A 6304-nucleotide genomic window follows, 5' to 3' on the forward strand; every position below is an offset into this window, starting at 1 on the left:
TTCCAAAACACATAGTGTTAGGTCTGGTAGGTAGTGAGCTACGCTGATAATGGCAAAATAGTAGTAGTTTATGAGTAGGAAAAAAGTTACATGTCACCCACAGACATGCTAGCTGAAATCTATAAAATTATCAGCAATAATAAAGGACAGTAATTAATCCTCTAGGCTATTTTTTGTTGTTTTTGTTTGTTTTTGGAATGTGAGTACTAGATGATAAAAGCTATCAGGTGTATTGTTTGCCTTCAATATAAAATGAAAGTCACAATACCAGGACTGTAAGATCCAGTTCATATTTTTTTAAAACCAAAGTCTAAACACCTAAATTGGAACCAATTATATTAAAATGTACCATCAGAGATCCAGACTTTATGTCAACAAACATTTGAACACTTAGCCCTTGTTTTTTACTAGTTGCAAGTTCCTACACTTGAATGAATGACAGACATGAAAACATGTCATTGCAGTCTGTTAAGTTCTCTGGTAGAGTTATTTACAGGGTAATATTGGGAGCACAGAGGAGAAAACCCTTATCTCGGCAAAATGTTTGGTCAGCACTGAGGTGATAATGGTCAGAAAAGGCTTCCTAAATGTGGATATCCTGAGTCTTGAAGGATGAGGATAAAGAAGTTAGCCAGGCAAAAACAAAATAATCCAGACACAGGAGAGCAAAAGGAGAGCTGAGATAGATGGCATCATGTTAGATGTTGCAGGATTTTTAACAGGCAAGGTGAGGATAGTCAAATGGGATGGGAGGCAGTGGTTTTGGAAAAAGGGGTCAGTTCATCCCAGCCTTTGCTTGCCTTGTTGAGGAGCCTTGACATCCTGTGAGTGAAGGAGAACTCTGAAGTAGCTCTAATTAAGGAAGCAACCTGATTAGACTATTTCAGGAAGATCATTCTGCAAGTTGTTGGGAAGCAAGGAGATCAGTTATAAGCCTACTCTAAAATCCAGGCCATAGGTCATAAACCAGGGCACACAGAGTGTGGAGAGGAAGAGGCAATTGATGGGACTTTGGGAAATACATATATTTTGGTATGAGAATAATCAGCATGTTTCAGGCTGGGGAGCCAGAGGAGAAGTCCTTGGGGAAGGATGGAGCAAAGCCTAAATGACCTGGGTCCAAGAGCACATGCAGAGAACTTGAAGAGATGTGAAAATCAGTAAAGTGAATTATCTTAATGAAAAGTAAAAAAGCAAAGCTGCTTAAATACCTTCCTAGCATTAAGAAAATAATCTCCCAAGTCAGAAAAATGTAAAATGTACTGTAGGCTGGGTGTGGTGGCTCACACCTGTAATCCCAGTACTTTGGGAGGCCGAGGTGAGAGGATTGCTTGAACTCAGGAGTTTGAGGCCAGCCTGGGCAACATGGCAAAACCCTGTCTCTACAAAAAAATACCAAAATTAGCTGGGCCTGGTGGCACATCCTGTAATCCCAGCTACTTGGAAGGCTGAGGTGGCAGGATTGATTGAGGGCCCAGGACGTCAAGGCTGTAGTGAGCCTAGATCCCATGACTGCACTCCAGCCTGGGCAACAGCAAGACCTTGTCTTTAAAAGAAAATTAATGAATGTACTTAAGCCTCTCTTATTGTTAGACAGTTTGGGATTGCTTTTGTCTATGCTTTTCTGATTATAACTAATGCTATCATGAGCATGGTCTTTGTTTTCTTATGATAAACCCTAGAAGTAGAATTTCCTAGGTCAAAGTTTTTAACATATAATGACTGCTTTCCTGAGAATTACTGATTGACACTTGGAAAATCATTTAGTGTTTCATACAGGACAGCTCCCAATTTTTAAAATTTAAATTAAAAAAAAGGAAAATCGGCCGGGCGCGGTGGCTCAAGCCTGTAATCCCAGCACTTTGGGAGGCCGAGGCGGGTGGATCACGAGGTCAAGAGATCGAGACCATCCTGGTCAACATGGTGAAACCCCGTCTCTACTAAAAATACTAAAAATTAGCTGGGCATGGTGGCGTGTGCCTGTAATCCCAGCTACTCAGGAGGCTGAGGCAGGAGAATTGCCTGAACCCAGGAGGCGGAGGTTGCGGTGAGCCGAGAGCGCGCCATTGCACTCCAGCCTGGGCAACAAGAGTGAAACTCCGTCTCAAAAAATAAAAAAAAATAAAAAAAAGGAAAATCATTTAGTGTTGCCATGAGTTGGCCAGCATTGAGGATTATAATTTTTTTATCTGATATTTATCTTCAAACATGTCTGAATCTGCATTCAACATTGTTTAAATCTATCACCCATTTCAATTTCTACTTTTGTCAGTTACCAGTTTATAGCTCTTCCCTATTTTGTGTATTGTCTTAGAGTCTGTTAGTATGTATCAGCCACTTGTGTAGTAGAATATTAATTTTTGTCAAATTTCTGTGTATTTGTTGAGATGGCCTTTTAATTTTTAATTTTTCTCATAGAAGTTTTACATTGTGAAATCATCTCTTGATCTGTTCCTTTCTGATTTTAATTGCATATTATTTTGAAGAGATTCCCTATGCAAAGACAAAAGCCTGTATCTTTTCTAACTAAGATTAATTTTTGGTATTGTTGTAGGCTTGGCTGCAACCGAATTGCAACAGGCTTGAGCTGCTTCCCATCTCCCACCCCTGCAGAGGCAGGCATAGTGGTGACAAGCCAGAGTCCACATGTTGGACAAGCCACATTGAAAGGAAGCTCCAACCTGCTTTCTCTTTCCTCTTCAAAATCTGCTCAGTTTATAGCAGCAGTCCAGCCTCCTTTCTTTCAGCTTCTAGTCTCCGATGCTTTAAGCTCTAAAGAGCCCGGTGAGCCTATACATTTCCTGTACAGAAGAGGCATTCTCTGGCCTTTCTCCCTTAGCACCTGGATGTGATCCCGTAGTGCTCCCCTGAGTGCCAACAAAGCCTCCTTTCCTTTCCTTCCTTCATGTGTGTCCCTCTTCAGGTTGCACCAGCTGTTTTCCTATGCAGGAAGAGACTGCAGCAGACCACCGTTTTATTCACGTCTTATTTCTCCAGGGAGGGAATACCCAGTGCAATCATGTCAGCAGCAGGCGGCGCTGGGCGGCTGAGAGACCTACAGCCTCAAGTTACACACTTCTACGTGCTGGAGTCTCCAGGATACTGCTGCTCCCCACCTCCCTGGACTCCTCTGGGTTCCTAGGTAGACATGCAATTCCCTTGTTCTTACTCCTACCACTTCTGTTCCTTGCTGTTGCTTTCCCCCAGCCTTTTTTTTTTTTTTTTTTTTTGTGACTGAGTTTCGCTCTTGTTACCCAGGCTGGAGTGCAATGGCGTGATCTCGGCTCACTGCAACCTCTGCCTCCCGGGTTCAGGCAATTCTCCTGCCTCAGCCTCCTGAGTAGCTGGGATTACAGGCACGTGCCACCATGCCCAGCTAGTTTTTTGCATTTTTTAGTAGAGACGGGGTTTCACCATGTTCGCCAGGATGGTCTCGATCTCTTGACCTCGTGATCCACCCGCCTCAGCCTCCCAAAGTGCTGGGATTACAGGCTTGAGCCACCGCGCCCGGCTCCCCCAGCCTTTCTATAGGTTATAGGTTTTTTTGTTTTTTTTTGAGACAGAGTTTTGCTCTTGCTACCCAGGCTGGAGTGCAATGGTGCGATCTCGGCTCACCGCAACCTCCGCCTCCTGGGTTCAGGCAATTCTCCTGTCTCAGCCTCCTGAGTAGCTGGGATTACAGGCACGTGCCACCATGCCCAGCTAATTTTTTGTATTTTTAGTAGAGACGGGGTTTCACCATGTTGACCAGGATGGTCTCGATCTCTTGACTTCGTGATCCACCCGGCTCGGCCTCCCAAAGTGCTGGGATTACAGGCTTGAGCCACCGCACCCGGCCTATAGGTTTTATTCTTTGGTTTATTCCTTCCCTTTTCACCTTGCTGTCTGCAAAGTCAGCAAACACAGCCATAGAGTGCCTTCCATCTCTAGAGCTTTTCCCATCTTTAGAGGAACCAGCTAGAGCTCCTTTAAAACCTGTCTGTGCCTCTTTCCTGAGAGCTGCTATTTTTTTATTGCCCCTCTTGCCAGATAAGTACGAGATTTCTCAAGCCTGGCCAATTTTAAAATATATTCCTGTTGAGTTTTTTTCCTCTCCTCTCTATATAAGAATTTGTTAGAATTTTTTTTGATGCAAGTTCACAAATGAGAAAAAAAATATTTTTCAAGTCCAAATCACTCATATGGTAGTTTTCGTTAAAAATAAATAAATAGGCTGGGCGTGGTGGCTCATGCCTGTAATCCAAGCACTTTGGAGGCCAAGGCGGTTGGATCACATGAGGTTGGGAGTTCAAGACCAGCCTGACCAACAGAGTGAAACCCCGTCTTAAAAAAATAAATTTGGCCGGGCGCGGTGGCTCAAGCCTGTAATCCCAGCACTTTGGGAGGCCGAGGTGGGTGGATCACTAGGTCAAGAGATCGAGACCATCCTGGTCAACATGGTGAAACCCCGTCTCTACTAAAAGTACTAAAAATTAGCTGGACATGGTGGCGTGTGCCTGTAATCCCAGCTACTCAGGAGGCTGAGGCAGGAGAACTGCCTGAACCCAGGAGGCGGAGGTTGCGGTGAGCCGAGATCACGCCATTGCACTCCAGCCTGGGCAACAAGAGGGAAACTCCGTCTCAAAATAAATAAATAAATAAATTAATTAATAAATTAATTAATTAAATAGGCCGGGCGCGGTGGCTCACGCCTGTAATCCCAACACTTTGGGAAGCCAAGGTGGGTGGATCATGAGGTCAAGAGATCGAGACCATCCTGGCCAACATGGTGAAACCCCGTCTCTACTAAAAATACAAAAAAAATTGCTGGGCGTGGTGGCGCACGCCTGTAGTCCCAGCTACTCAGGAGGCTGAGGCAGGAGAATTGCTTGAACCCAGGAGGCGTTTGCAGTGAGCCGAGGTCGTGCCACTGCATTCCAGCCTGGCACCTGGTGACGGAGTGAGACTCTGTCTCAAAATAAATAAATAAAATAAATAAATGAAAATCTTCCCCCAGTTGTCTCCATACCCCAGAGGTAGAAGTTACATCCTGAAGCAAAGTAAGTATTTCCTTTGACTCAAAGGGCCAAGTTAATCTCCCGAAGGAGCTTAGCAAGGGAGAGCTCAGAAGGGCTTGAAGCTCACTTACCCTTAGGTGTGATTTGTAAATGCCTCTTTACCAAGAAAAGATAGTGCCTTAACTTGTCCTGAGCACTTTGTACCTGCTCTGTGATGTGCTGGATTCTTGAGATAAAATGTCACATAAGAGACTGACCTTACCCCCAGGAAACTCTCAGTCTAATGAAAGAATAGGCACCAATAAAATTCACCATTTCAATTGTATTTTGGGAGTCTTCAGTTACTAGCAGTTTCAATCTCTGAGCTGAAGAGACCACCTTGGATTGTGAGCCAAGGTGGATCAGGACAGATCCCTGAGAATATTTCATGCAGCTCTAGAAAAAGCTTATACTCTTTAATAATCTGGCTTCTGATTTCACAATGAGAAAACGATAACCTCCTCTGCCTCTTTTTTTTTTTTTTTTTTTTTTTTTTAAGACAGGGTTTCACCATGTTGGTCAGGCTGCTCTTGAACTCCCGACCTCAGGTGATCCGCCCACTTTGACCTCCAAAGTGCTTGGATTACAAGCGTAAGCCACCACGCCCGGCTAAAGGTGGAACTCTTAATACTTAGCTAAGTATTGCTAACATTTTTTGGTATCTATGTCCTAGACCCTATGCTTGCTACTTGGTAACTTAATTCTCATCAGTTGATCTCAGTTTGCCAACTGCTAGGGAAAAAGCATACCAACTACTCCTCCCTTCAATCAGCTTGCCCTTGCTTCCAGCAGGTAACTCCATCTCACCGTATCTTAAACTGTAGGCAATTAGGATTAATTAGTACTTCCTTGACTTTTATACTAGGTGCTGAGATTGTTATCTTTTTAATTTTTAGTATCTGTTTTTCCTTTCTATGAATTCCAAGCCTTTTTTTTTTTTTTTTTTTTTTTTTTTTTTTTAAGAGTCTCACATTGTCGCTCAGGCTAGAGTGCAGTGGCCCGATTTCGGCTGACTCAACCTCTGCCTCCCGGGTTCAGGCGATTCTCCTGCCTCCGCCTCCTGAGTAGCTGGGATTACAGGCATGTGCCATCATGCCTGTGTAATTTTGTATTTTCAGTAGAGACCAGGTTTCTCCATGTTGATTAGGCTGGTCTGGAACTCCCGACCTCAGGTGATCCCGCCTGCCTCTGCCTCCAAAGCGTTGGGATTACAGGTGTGAGCCATCATGCCCATCCACAAAGCCTCTTTCTAAGCACTGGTTTCTGAG

Source organism: Saimiri boliviensis, chromosome 1 (genome assembly GCF_048565385.1).
Source record: "Saimiri boliviensis isolate mSaiBol1 chromosome 1, mSaiBol1.pri, whole genome shotgun sequence".
Classification (NCBI taxonomy): Eukaryota; Metazoa; Chordata; class Mammalia; order Primates; family Cebidae; genus Saimiri; species Saimiri boliviensis.